At 42.8% G+C, this 12889-nt stretch overlaps 1 protein-coding gene across 3 annotated transcripts in view; it reads right to left on the bottom strand.

The window, feature by feature from the left end:
* Positions 1-6836, bottom strand: part of plxnb2b (plexin b2b) — a 253747-nt gene extending 246911 nt beyond the window's left edge. For all 3 annotated transcript variants that reach the window (XM_054775448.1, XM_054775449.1, XM_054775450.1), the window contains exon 1: positions 6288-6836. The gene's annotated coding sequence lies outside the window, so the exon portion shown is untranslated. The remainder of the gene's footprint in view (positions 1-6287) is intronic.
* Positions 6837-12889: the final 6053 nt, after the last annotated feature.

Raw genomic sequence — 12889 nt, 5'->3', positions numbered from 1 at the left:
GAAAAGTACAGGGAAGGCGCAAAAGCAATAAGGTGCAAACGACAAATAATGAGCAATTTTTTAAAAATTGGGGTATGCGACCATTGCAGGGTTAAAGTTAAGATGCTGTATGTTTTGCATTTTGTTCGCTCATGGCACCCAAAATGCATGCGTAGCGATCCATGATTATGGTGTACCGTTACAAAAAAAAGAGTGTCCTAAAAGGTGATGCTAATCAGAGCCGAGCAGTGGAAGCCAGCGGCAAGCTGCAGTCCTCCACAAGAGTTGAGGGAGTAAGCACAATAGTTAACGCCGTCGCACCTTGGAGGCTCGTCACACTTTATCTCTTATCTATCCCGGCAGGGGAGAAGTTGGGGGGGGGTGCTAAAGTGCTGAGTGGAATGGGTGTCATGGGTCATGCTGTGTGAAGTGCAAACAATGCCGCACTGGAACAAGGCGGTAAGATAAGAGAGGAAAGTTTGGAAGCAGGGGGTTGGGGGGGGTTGAGGACGGTGAAGTCCAAGGACAAGGGTGGCACAGATACGATCAGAAATCCACCTCAGCGTGACCTGCCTCCATCATAGGATAATCCTCCGACATGAAAAGACGAGCCAATCTCCAAATCTGAAGGAAATCTCTCATGCCCAGATTCCTGCACCGCCGCCTAATGCCAAGGTGACACGCCCTTCACGCGTATGTCAATGTGTACTCTACATAAGCACCCGTGGCTTATTTCCTCACCCTTTTATGATGGCTTATAAAACGCATTCCTGACTGGTTGGTCAAATGGTTTCTAACAGACTAGGACTCAAAAGTAGGTCTAATATTTATGATGACATGATGATTTAGGTCACATCCTGCTTGCTTATGTGAGCGCGAGCAGGAGATTATCTTGTAATTCTAAATGAGCTACTTGCCATCAACCAATTGCATAAACACTAATCATGTATCCGCTTGTTTTCCGACGGTTTTTTCTTCTTTTTTACCCTCTTTTTTTGCTATTTACGGGCTTGCTGGGGACAGGGGGGGATTGCTCGTTGCTTGCAAGGATTATGGTTTTTATTTCCAAAATGAAAATGACAGAAGTCAGTAATCCAAAGCAAAGCAAACAAAGAAGATGAGGATTCGAATTGACCTCAAAAAGCAGCAACTTTAAATAAGTCTCAGGAGGTTCCACAGTACTGTATTGGAAGTGTGTTAGCATGGATGCTGGAATTTAGGCAGTTTAAAAAGAGTTTTAGTAACACGCTGTTTTGTGTGCATGTGGCTTTAATGCAAATGAGCTGTGTGGGTCTCCAAGAAGTAACCCTGTAACTAGGGATGTCGATCTGCTGTATTTTGAAGATTGGATAATATGGGCTTCCACCACGAGATTGGTCCGATCCATTTGCCGTATCACGTTCGTAACTCTGAGCCACACTCCAACATGGTAGGTGCGGTAATGCGCCAAAAAGCCAGTCGGTAGCCACTCGACTCCCGCCATCCACAAGAAGAAGAAAATGCAACACCACCATGCAGACATGTCCGTGGTGTACTGTGGAGAAGTTGGTTTCACGTCGGACATTCGGCTCCGTAGCTACAGCAGTAGTTCCCCCTCACTGTGCCCGGACTGCTGTGTCATGGTGCCGGGTGCTTGCACGCAGTGGCGGAGCTACGTGGTGGCCAATGATGGCCATGGACACCCTCGGTCACTCTCCGGCTACCCCACTGGCATCTAGACATTAGAAGTATCAACTTATTGCCACCCATGTGTGAGTAATGGTCTCACCTTGGCCACCCCAGTGAAAAATTTGTGGCTCCGCCATGGCTCGCACAGGGAGTGCTGCTCTAACGGCTGGTTGTTTACACTCGGGGCCGTCAATAAATTACTACTGCGCGGAAGAGAGTTTGATAAAAAATGTCATATATTCGAAATCACAGCACAAATGGATCTATAACCATGTCCAATGATTAGTCCTAACTTAAAAGGATTTTGCTCACCCAATTTTTCCAATTTTATCCATTATTGGGTGGACTTTTTTTTTTTTATTGGATGTATCTTTTATTGAATTAGGGACCGGACTCACAGAGGTTTGTTACAAAAGACACACAATATTGTTGGTCATGCTGTGTAACAAAAAAGTACATTCAGCAATACTCTGGTTGCATTATTTTTAATGCTTTGAAGAGCTATTTTCATAACCATATTCAATTCCACAAATTCATGAATGTAACAAAAGCTTATTATTAAAAAAAAAAAAGGGATCGGATCCGATGTAATAGATGCCATATATCACATTCAACAAAATGATCAAACTTACAGCTCCCGTGTCTCTGACTGACGGATACTTGGCAGAGCTTGATTTTAAGATGCGTAGGGAGGCCTGCGAAGCCTCATGACATCATGAAAAGAGCTGAAGCGCTAACATGATACTCGCATTTTAACAACAACTTCATGCTAGGTTAGCCTATTCACTGAAGAAAGGCAACATGATCAAACTGACAGCTCAAGCGCCGAGCAGAGGTGAAGCCTTTATTTTCTGACGTGTAGTGAAGCCTGGAGACTTTAACTTCATGACGTCACCAAAAGACACAATTTTAAAAGCGAGCATTTGAGTCAAGCTAACAAGCGAGGGAGATCATTTCTCTCACGCTTGGTGTTCATAACCAGATTCTAGGGACACGTGTTACTTTTACAACATTCTCTATAAGCTCGAAGTCTCGTTGTTGTCACTTGTTACATTTTAATCGGCTAAAAGGAACTGGTGCGTGAGCTCTGCTAGTATGCTTCGCTTGGTCAAGTGTGACTGTGATCGTCCCAACCCTGGTGCGCACCAAACAAGCAGACCAAGACGGCCGAATGATATGAAAATTGGGGCGTATGAAAACTGAGGTTTGATGGTGTGCAAGAGAAAATTGGAGGTGCTGACTCAATGGTGTGACAACAGAGCTCTTTAAAAGCTTTTGGTGAAATCTAAGCTGGTAAATAAAGCAGAATATAAAAATCATTTACGCATTCAACCCAGCAAATGGCATATGGGTTTGGAATATTTGAGTTAGGTCACGCACCAAGTCACGAAAGCTGCCCAAACAAGTCCTTACTTTATGCGTATGTTCTTTACAACCTTTGATCCTACGACATAAATACCAGAAGGAACGCTAAGCAAACCGCGTCAGAGTACCCAACCGCAAGCCTAAGAGAGAAGCACAATGCTAAAATGGACGTTAAGCGGCCAAAACGTTCAAGAGCATAAAAGCAGAGTGCTCAATAATACTCTGGTTCTCTGTTGGTCAGACGCATTTTACTGCATCCAAAAATAGTCTTGAGTGGATGTAACCACAAAGTTTCATTTCCAGAGCGGAGTGACCTACTACTACTAAAAAAAAATTTAAATACAAATACAAAAAAAACAGGCTCATGGAAATGACTGTCCTGTGCTGGCAAAACAACATATGAGCTTTCCTTCTGCTTTTGGGATTGTTTTGCACAATCCGAAGTCTCCTCTTGCCCCGAACGCGGAATCTCTGATGAAGGCACGCTTGCCTTGCCGGGGACCGGGAGAAAACATTTATCAACACTCTCCTTGCGAAGATAAGGTGTCTCTGTTTATTCAGAGTGGAGGAGATAAAACCTGAATGAAGCCTTGTTGCTGCGACCAGTTGGGGGCGAGGCGAAAACCGAGGAGGTAGCGTGCGTGTCCATGTGAGCAGATGGCCTCTATTGGAAAAGCATCCTTTGCTCAGTCCGGACGCTCAAGGCGCTAAGGCGCTAACCCCCACCCCTCCCAGCTAGCACCAGGAGCAGTCTTTCCTGCTTCCACATACCCCCAGCCGTGTTAATCCATCTCTCAGCGAGGTTGTTTGTATAATGTTATTTAAAAGGAAATAATCCGCAGTAGAGGGGGAGGCATGCTACATACAGTAGGACTCTACTCAATGCACGCATGATGTTTGGGGTGCCAAGAAAGGGGACGATTTAGCCAGACAACGGAGGACTGTTGAGGGCTGCGGAGATGCACGCTGACAGAACCACGCAGGAAACTGTGCCGTTTGTGAATAGCGCCTCTGTCTGCTTTATCTCCGCAACAGACAAGAAGGGGGGGGTGGGGGTTGAAAGAGGAAAAAACAAACAACGCTCGCTTCTGCAAGTGTTCATGTGCCGTCCAGAAGTGGACATGACAAAAAAAGACAGCAAGAGAATCGTCTTGCCTGAGAGACAGGGCTCCTCGTGAGGTGACCAGACGGATGCCAGTGGAACGGGTGGAGGGGGGAAGGCTGGTTTCCCTCTCCAAACACGCCACTGTAGGAGTTTGCACATGTAACGGCTGAAACCACGCCCCGACACACTTGTACCTTTACAAGTACTTTTACAAGTACCCATGACACTTTTTGACCCTCTTTCTCACAGAAAACACGCAAAGTTGCCACATCAAAGTAGGGCTGTGACTAACGATTATTTTCTTAGACGATTAATCGGAAGCTTGGTGGTAACAATGAATCGAGTCTACGGTTAGGCCCGAGACGGACCAAATGAATATGAAGCAAACGTAAGCCGTTTGTGGTTTGGTCCGCAACATATCAGAAAAGAGGTAAAAAATCACCGTTTTCCCAAGTTAAAGCTTGTTTTGCATAAAACACAAAGATAATAGGTCTGCTTTCATGGGTGACTAAGGAAATTAACAAATATTCACATTGGAGAGGCTGAAATCTCAATGTATTTACACTTTTAAATAAAAAAAAAAGATAAATCAAATACCAAAATACTTGTCAATTGATTGGATAATGAATTGTTGCAGCTCTATGATCCATCGGACCTTTTTATGAGCACCAAACTATGATCCCTCTCACTTGCTTGCACCACTTTTAAGAGAATTTCCACTCAAACGCTCGCTTTTGAAGTTCTGGCTTTTCCCCTCGTCATGAACGAAAAACCCTAGGCTTTGCTACCCATCTTAAAATCAAGCTCTGACAAATATCTGTCAGTCAGCTGCAGACGCGAAAGCTGTAAGTTCATTTTGACTTCACTTTGTTTTTCTTCATCAAATCGGCTAACCTAGCATGATGCTGCTGTTAAAATGTGAGTGCAATGTTAGCACTTTAGCTCACAAAGTTTTGCGAACGTTTGTGTGCTCCTGTCCCACTCCTTAACGTTACGTTGTTGTATGTGATATATATGACATCTAATACGCTGGATGAGTGCACACACTCATTAGCATTAAAGCTCCACACCGTAAGCCTGACTAAAAGCACTTTTAAACTGTCTGAATTCCAGCATCAGGGCTATATTTTGGACAACACACTTCCATAAAATACAACAACAATATGATCCACATTCCAATCTTCCATGTCAGTGCTGTTTATGCCAAAAAGTGAAACAGTAAAAAAGTGCTTTAAAAGGCACTGTGAAAGGCGCTAAAAGGTAGCCTGAATGGGGTACAAAGTCCACATAAGTCTCTACAGTAAATCTAAATCGATTCCTGCACGTCTTTCAAACAGTTTGATGATGTTTCAAAAGTAGTGTCATGTTTTATTGCATAACAAAGTGTCTGTCCCGATTATTATGAAGCACTTTGACAATATATGGCACCTCTGGCATGTACACCACCTCCAAAACTGCTGACTAATGCCACCAAAACGAACGCTAATGTCATATACCACAGTCTTGCGGCACTTGAGAGTGCAGTAATTAGACAAGGGGTGTCCAAAGTGCGGCTCGAGGGCCATTAGCTGCAGAGCTACAGCAGGATATAATCATATCTTGACCTTCATTGGAATTTTTTTGGCACATTAAATCAAAAAAACTGTGTCTCAAATATTTTAAGTGGCCTGCATCTGTACAACGTTGTAAAGTGTGCTATCACCAAGAAAACATGCTACCGGGGTGTAAAACAGGGGAAGTGGTATGTTTTATATGTTCATAAAACACTATTTTCGGGTAATTACGATGTGTATTGTTATTATGGACCCAAAAAAGGCAGTTTCACAGTCTGACGCTAATAAATAACAAAACAATGTCCGAACAGTTGTGACGTATTTGTATGATATACTGTACATGTGTGTATATGTATATGTATATGTATATGTATATGTATATGTATATGTATGGAGATGGACATCACATGACTCTTAAATGAAGAAGGGAATGCTTGTGAAATAGAATAACTACAGTATTGTGTGCGCGCGCGTGCGCGCGCGCCCGCTCGTGTGTGCGTGTGTGTTGAGCTGCAATGCTAATGCTATCCAAACTTGCAACAATCAAGCACCACAGTCTGACATGGATCCTGAAGTGCTATACGCAAACAAAACGCCTTGAATGTTCTCGAACTCACCTCTGAGAGGGGACGGTCGTTCCAACAGTCCGGGAACTGAAGAAGCAAGTTCACATTCTCCTGAGGGTGCTTCTTGCAGAAAGGCACTATTCCTCTGCAAACTAGCTCCAGCCAGGAAGGCGACACGGTAGGAAGGAGCAGGAAAAAAGATGGGGAGGGGAAAAAGTATTCGACAATGGCAACGTCTTCTTTTTCAACGTTCTTCCACACCCATGGTCACTTCCAGCCAGGTGTGCTTCCTGGGTCTGCGACACCTGTGGGAGCCGCGCTCAAGCGCTCGCCTCGCCCGCCATCGTACGCCGGGATCCGGGTAAGGAGACGCGGAAGGAGAGGTGGTGGTGGCGGTGGAGAGTGGGGGTCTGTATGGCACGAAGTGGCCGACTGACGATGGTACGCGAGCGCTCGAAGAGCAGCAAGCTCCGGGTGTGAGTCCTGCTGCTGCACAGAGAAAGAATGGCGAGGACTGTGGAGCAGGGAGGCAGAAACTCGACTGACTGAGTTGGGATGTCTGTTGACTCGCTGGAATGTTTTCCGCGGGCGGTGGGAGCGGCTGGCAGGCAATAAGGCAGTGAGCAGCTCCGACGCAAGAGCCAACCAGAGAGGAGGCCTTAACAGGGAGGGGGCGGTTCCTGGGAAGAATCATACGCACTGTATTTTGGAAAAGTTGCATTATTTTACATGAGAGCAGCATTGTCACATGTTCACTGGTAAGAGTGCAACATAGGAATCAAACAAATGTTTATGATTTCTGTATGTACAGTAAACTTATTTCGCTATTATTTTGTATATAACGAATATATACAGTATATGTAAAACTCAAGGCTCTGTTATGTCTTAACACTTTGACTTCACCAAATATTACACCATTTAAACAATACATACAAGTACAAGTCATATGTCAAAGATCTTCTACGTGACAGGTGTGGGTTGCGAATTTTATTAAGGATGTACTGCAAAAATGTGAGTCAAAGATCTTCTCCATAACAGGAGTGCATTGCTGTTTTCAGGAATGTACTACAAAAACGGTAGTGAAAGATCTTCTATATCAGTGGTGTCCAAAGTACGGCCCTAGGGCCATTTGCGGCCCACGGCTCTGATTTTATCGGCCCGCCGCACAGTCTAAAAATTTAATTAAATTTTATTTAACAAGGAAACTTAAAAAAAACAACAACAGCAGCAAAAATGGAAAAAAAAAATCAAAAGTCAAAATATTAAGAGAAGAATTGTAATCTAGCAAGGAAAAAAGTCATAATTTCTATATAGTATGAGGAAAAATGTCATTTTTGTAGCATGACGTTGAATTATTACATAATTTTAATTTTTTTAAGTAAAAAAAAGCAATAAATAAAGTTGCAATTTTTGGAAACTTAGGTTGGGCGAAAATGTATAACATGGGAATAAAGAAGAAAAGAAGTTTAAATATTTGGAAAATTATTTTTTTTTAAATCAACAGCAGAACCCTGACCAGAGTAAAGTCAAAATATTAAGAGGAAGAAATTGATTTCTAATTTCAAAAAAGTTGCAATTTTATGAGAGTAACCTTGTAAAATGAGGAAAAATATCATTTTAGTAACAATGTTGAAATAAGGAAAAAATACATTATTTTTTTTAAAGATATAAAATTATGATTGTAAGAAGAAAATTTTCAAGAGGAAAGCTGAAATTAAATAGTTGGAAAATTTAGAAAATCAACAGAAATGGAAAAAACAGCTGTAATTTTACAGGAATAAAGTCAAAGTATTGGTCATATTCGAATGAAGAACAGAAGTAACAATTTTACAAGAACAAACTCGTATTATTATAGAAAAAAACGTCATTTTTAGTAGTATTTCACCTATTTTACAGACACTGTATATTACAAAGGAGAAATGCAGTTTTTTTCTTGAGCTACATATAGCTTCTTAGCATATCTCAATGTGTTGGTTTACAAAATACCAAAGTGGCCTTTGCATCCTTTCATTTTTCAGTATGTGGCCTTCGCTGGAAAAAGTTTGGACACCCCTGCTGTATATTATGTGTTTTGCTGTTTTGTGGAAACACCCCAAAAATCTTAGATCCTCAACTTAAAAACAGCAGAGCGACCTTGTCATGTAGCAGATATTTGTAGCCGAAGCCAAAAAACAGCAACACACTCCTGTTAAAATTTTTTTTTACTCATGCCCTTCAAAACAGAAGCGCGCTCCTGTCATATAGAGGCTCTTTGATAAGTGTTTTTGCAGTAGATTCCTAAAAACAGCAAAGCATTTTTGTTATAGAGAAGATCTGTGACTCACATTTTTGCAGTAGGTCCTTTAAAAACAGTGGAGCGGTCCTGTCATATACAAGATCTTTTTAGTGTTTTTTTTTAGAAATACTGTAGATTCCCAAAAACAGCAAAGTACTCTCTGTTTATATAAGATCTTTGACTCACGTTTTTGCAGTAGGTCCATAAAAACAGCAGAGCAACATCGTCATGTAGAAGATATTTGTAGCCGATGCCAAAAAATAGAAACACACTCCTGTTAAGAAAAATCTTTGACTCACATCCCTAAAAACAGAAGCGGTCTCCTGTCATATCGAGGATCTTTTTAGTGTGTTTTTTAGGAATAGATTCCCAAAAACAGCAAAGCACTCCTGTCACATAGAGGATCTTTGACCAGCATCCTTGTAGTATGTACTTACAGTAAAAACCGCATAGCGCTCCTGTTGTATAAAGGATCTTCAAATAGCATTTGAAGACTGCCCCCGTCATATACAGTAGAGAATCTTTGACTAGTGTTTTTGCAGTCGGTCCTTCAAAACAGCAGAGCACTCCTGTTATATGGCGGCTCTTTCATTGGTGTAGTTGCAGTAGCTACAGTACTTAAAAACACTCCAGCTTTCCTGTTATAGTGAGGATCTTTGACTTGCAATTTTGCAGCACAGTGAGCTGCTGTTTTTAAGGATCTACTGCAAAAACCCGCGTCAAAGATCCTCTACAAACAGGCATACTGTGCTGTTTTTTTCTTTGCTGTTTTTGGGAATCTATTTCTAAAAAAAATCACTAAAAAGATCTTGTGTTTGCTGTTGCCAAAAAAAGCAAACTAAGATTTTCTATCTCACAGCAGCATTCTGTTGTTTTTGAGGATCTGCTACAAAGCAGACATTGCTTCCAACAATTTATTTGAAATTCTTGAAGTTTCTGTCGTGCAGACAGAAACACCTGATGGGTATTTTTAAACCGCACGGATGAAAAACTTGCATCCTTGACATTTAAACCTAGTTTTCCCAATCAAACTGTGCCCTTATGGCATAAATGAATATTATTTTTGCAATACTTGCAAATTTGCACTGCAATGGTGATCTATCATACTGTCTAACCCATTTGTTTGGTCCTTAAGTTCATCTTACTCTGCACCATGATCTCACAGCACACTTTAGAGTACCGTAGTCTCTCTTTCTTCCTTTGAAGTTCCCATGGAGGCTGTGTCAATGTTATGGCAATACATGATGTTTGTTGAAGCGTGCTTATGAGCAGTAACACAGACAAACACGGGCATGTGTCGCATATAAACGTGATAAAACATGAAAATGATACAGTGCGCTTTGAAGGGGCCTTCTGCAATGTTGCCACCCCCATGGATTGGGCGCCAGTGGGTTGCTTTGAGCTGTTTTCTTGCATTATGGGCAACAATTTGACTCTTGTCATTGCAGTGCCATGCTGTAGCTTAGTTGCTACTTATTCATGTGTCAAGCTGTGTAAAAAGCAATTTGTGACGCTTGTTTGTGAAGTTAGTTTGCAGCGTACCTCAGGGGTCAATCCTGGAACCACAACTGTTTTATTTTGAATATATTTTAAATATAGTTCGTACTGTTTGCAGATGACCAATGCATTTCTGCCAAAAATGAGTTTCTTGCTGTTTCACTTGGAGTCCAATATCATATTTGGCACTCTAAATTCTGTAGCTCCTGTCGTGCCTCGGTGTCACTGAGTGATTTATAGGCATGCAAATGAGATGTGCGGCGCAGAAGGACCGGGGGAACTGGCGACCCAGTGCTGACGCAGGCACAAAGCTGGCAGAGATTCACACCGCAAGATGGGGAGATGGCCTTCGCGGGTCCTCACGTTGACTGATGAGCTCCGGGAGTATCTAGGCCAAGCCAGACAAGTGTCAGGCACGCAGGCACCACCGGACGCCAAACGCTCCCCCCGATCAACAGACATTGGAAAGCCATTCGGGTCTGGAGTGTCCAAACCTGTTTTGTCTGAAGAGTAATGAGTTCTGCTTACGCTTGGAACGTGCACGAGCCCAAAAGGGATGTCACGAAGCTAAGTGAAAGCTCTCTAAATCCCCCCTTTAGTGGAATAGAAGTTGTAGCACAAGATAACCTGAATGTGATGACATATTGATCTATGCGCTCCTAACAGCACCCCCTCACCCACCCGCAACTTCCCCCGTTATGTGGCCATGATGTGCTCTCACGCGCCGCTATTTGTCATTGGGGGGAAATGTCCGACTATCAACACACCACAGCAGCTAATTTATGACACAGCAAACGTGTTGTCTGTTGTGATGTAGTGGTCATATCACACTCAAAGCGTGTTGCTGTGGGATTATACTGCCCCCTGTTGGCAGCAGCCTGAATGGTCCCATCGAAGCTCACCGACAAGCAGTGTTGTTTTGTCTGTGGACACATTCTTCTGATTAAATTATGTTTTTTAAAAAAAAACAATCATGTTAGGTTTATCGAAGACTAAATTTTCTTGTATGCTTACAAAAAATATATACAGTACTTTTAAGACTTGAAATTGTCCATTTTTATCACAAAATCTGAAGGGAAGACTAAAATACCATGTTCTCCTACCATCAACAAGCAAGACAGGTTAGACTAAATAAATTCACAAATAAGTATCCAGATCCCATCCTATAGCTGTCCTATCTAGTCTTAACTGATGAAGTATGCTTAGATGGGAGGCGAAACATCTTCTAAGACAACCTGAACAGTCCAGTTACCCTCGATTCAATGCTTAAAGACTCAATAGGACAGCACTTGTCCTGTCCTATATAGTCTCTGAGCATGAACTGATGAAACCTGAACAGGTTCGGTGAGTCGGTCCCAGGGGTTCGGCAGAGCCTCCGCCAGGTTAAGACACACCAGACCCATCGTGTCAATTCATGATGACACGCCCCGCTTAGCCATCACTGGCTGCAGATAATCATTTTACATTGCTTGCCTTGGCCAATCAGTGCTGCGAAGAATTTAGTGCACTCACGGTGTGTTCCATTTGTACTTGGAAGTCAGAATTTCCCAGTTCCTAGCTGGTACAGCCGACTGAAACGCCCCCCGAAGTCAGAATGTTCAACTTGGAAGTCAGAGCATCCACACCACCTCTGAGTTAACAATCAGTGATGGCTGCCTCGTGTGTAAACGGTAAATAATCAATAAATAATTTATACAAAATATTGCTGCAGTGTGAAGTTTTTTCTGACTTGGCATCTGGAACGCTTTCAACTCGGAGATCACGTCACTCTCACTCCGACTTCCCAGTTCCGAGTACAAATGAAACGCACCATCGAGTAGTCGACGTGTGACCGATGTGGTGATTTCCTTCATAATATTTGAATCCATACTAACTATGTCGAGCAAAAAAAGAAAGTAGTCGGACAAACATGTACAGCATGGATGTATCACGGACCGTGATGGGAGTCAGCATCCTGTCTCTGTCATTTTGTGCACCAGTAAACAAACATATACCTATGTCTTGATTTTTTTTTTTAATTATATTTTATTTTTCACTAAAGAAGGGTTCGGTGAATGGGCATATGAAATTGATGGGGTTCGGTGCCTCCAACAAGGTTAAGAACCACTGCTCTCAGTTGTCATTGGTTGTGAATGTTTGCTTGTCTCTGTGATTGACGGGGATCATCCGGGCTAGGCTTCAGCTCCCCCATGATGCTGAACAAAAACAAGCCCAAGTGCTCGTCTCCTTGCCCGTTGTACCCCTTAACCATATCGTCATCATTTATCCGTCCTGTTATTCCTGCTGTCTCTGGGTGAAGGTTGCCCGATATACTTCCAATCCAAAGATGTGGAAGCTGACAGATGGAGGCACTCTCAGACAGCCAGAAACTTGTCATGACGGCGGATGGTGGAAGGTGTGAAGAATAACTCAGCAGGGCCGCTGAGGAAGGTTATTTAAAGCCAAGACTACACAGTAGTGCTGCCTAGTCTTAGTTAAGTGGGTCTCCGCCTGTCAACTTGTCGTTAATTATATTGGCTAAGATGTATGGGAGTCTCAGTTTGCGGCTACTTTGAGCTGGCAAGGAGACATCGTGTTTGGCAGAGGGGGTACACACGGCTTGTGGTAACTGGGAATAACTACAAACTGGGAATAGCGAGGTGACAGCAGGGAGTGGGCTGGTGAGAACAGACTGCAAGCATGTGTGCAACAGGACGCTACATTTGACTCCACATAGGGGGCGTCTAGGTGTCCTCCTATACTGTATATAAAAAACCCTGATGTAACCTTACAGCACGGTGATATTTGTTGGTCTTATCAGATGTCCCCTGGTGTACTGGCTGAGCTGTCAGTCCGCGCAAGAAAAATGTCATTGTTATCCTCTCTCGGCTTTAGAACACAA

This window comes from Dunckerocampus dactyliophorus, chromosome 5, assembly GCF_027744805.1.
Source record: "Dunckerocampus dactyliophorus isolate RoL2022-P2 chromosome 5, RoL_Ddac_1.1, whole genome shotgun sequence".
NCBI lineage: Eukaryota > Metazoa > Chordata > Actinopteri > Syngnathiformes > Syngnathidae > Dunckerocampus > Dunckerocampus dactyliophorus.
Note: the sequence above shows the minus strand (reverse complement) of the source record. Positions and strands in the feature narration are given on the sequence as shown.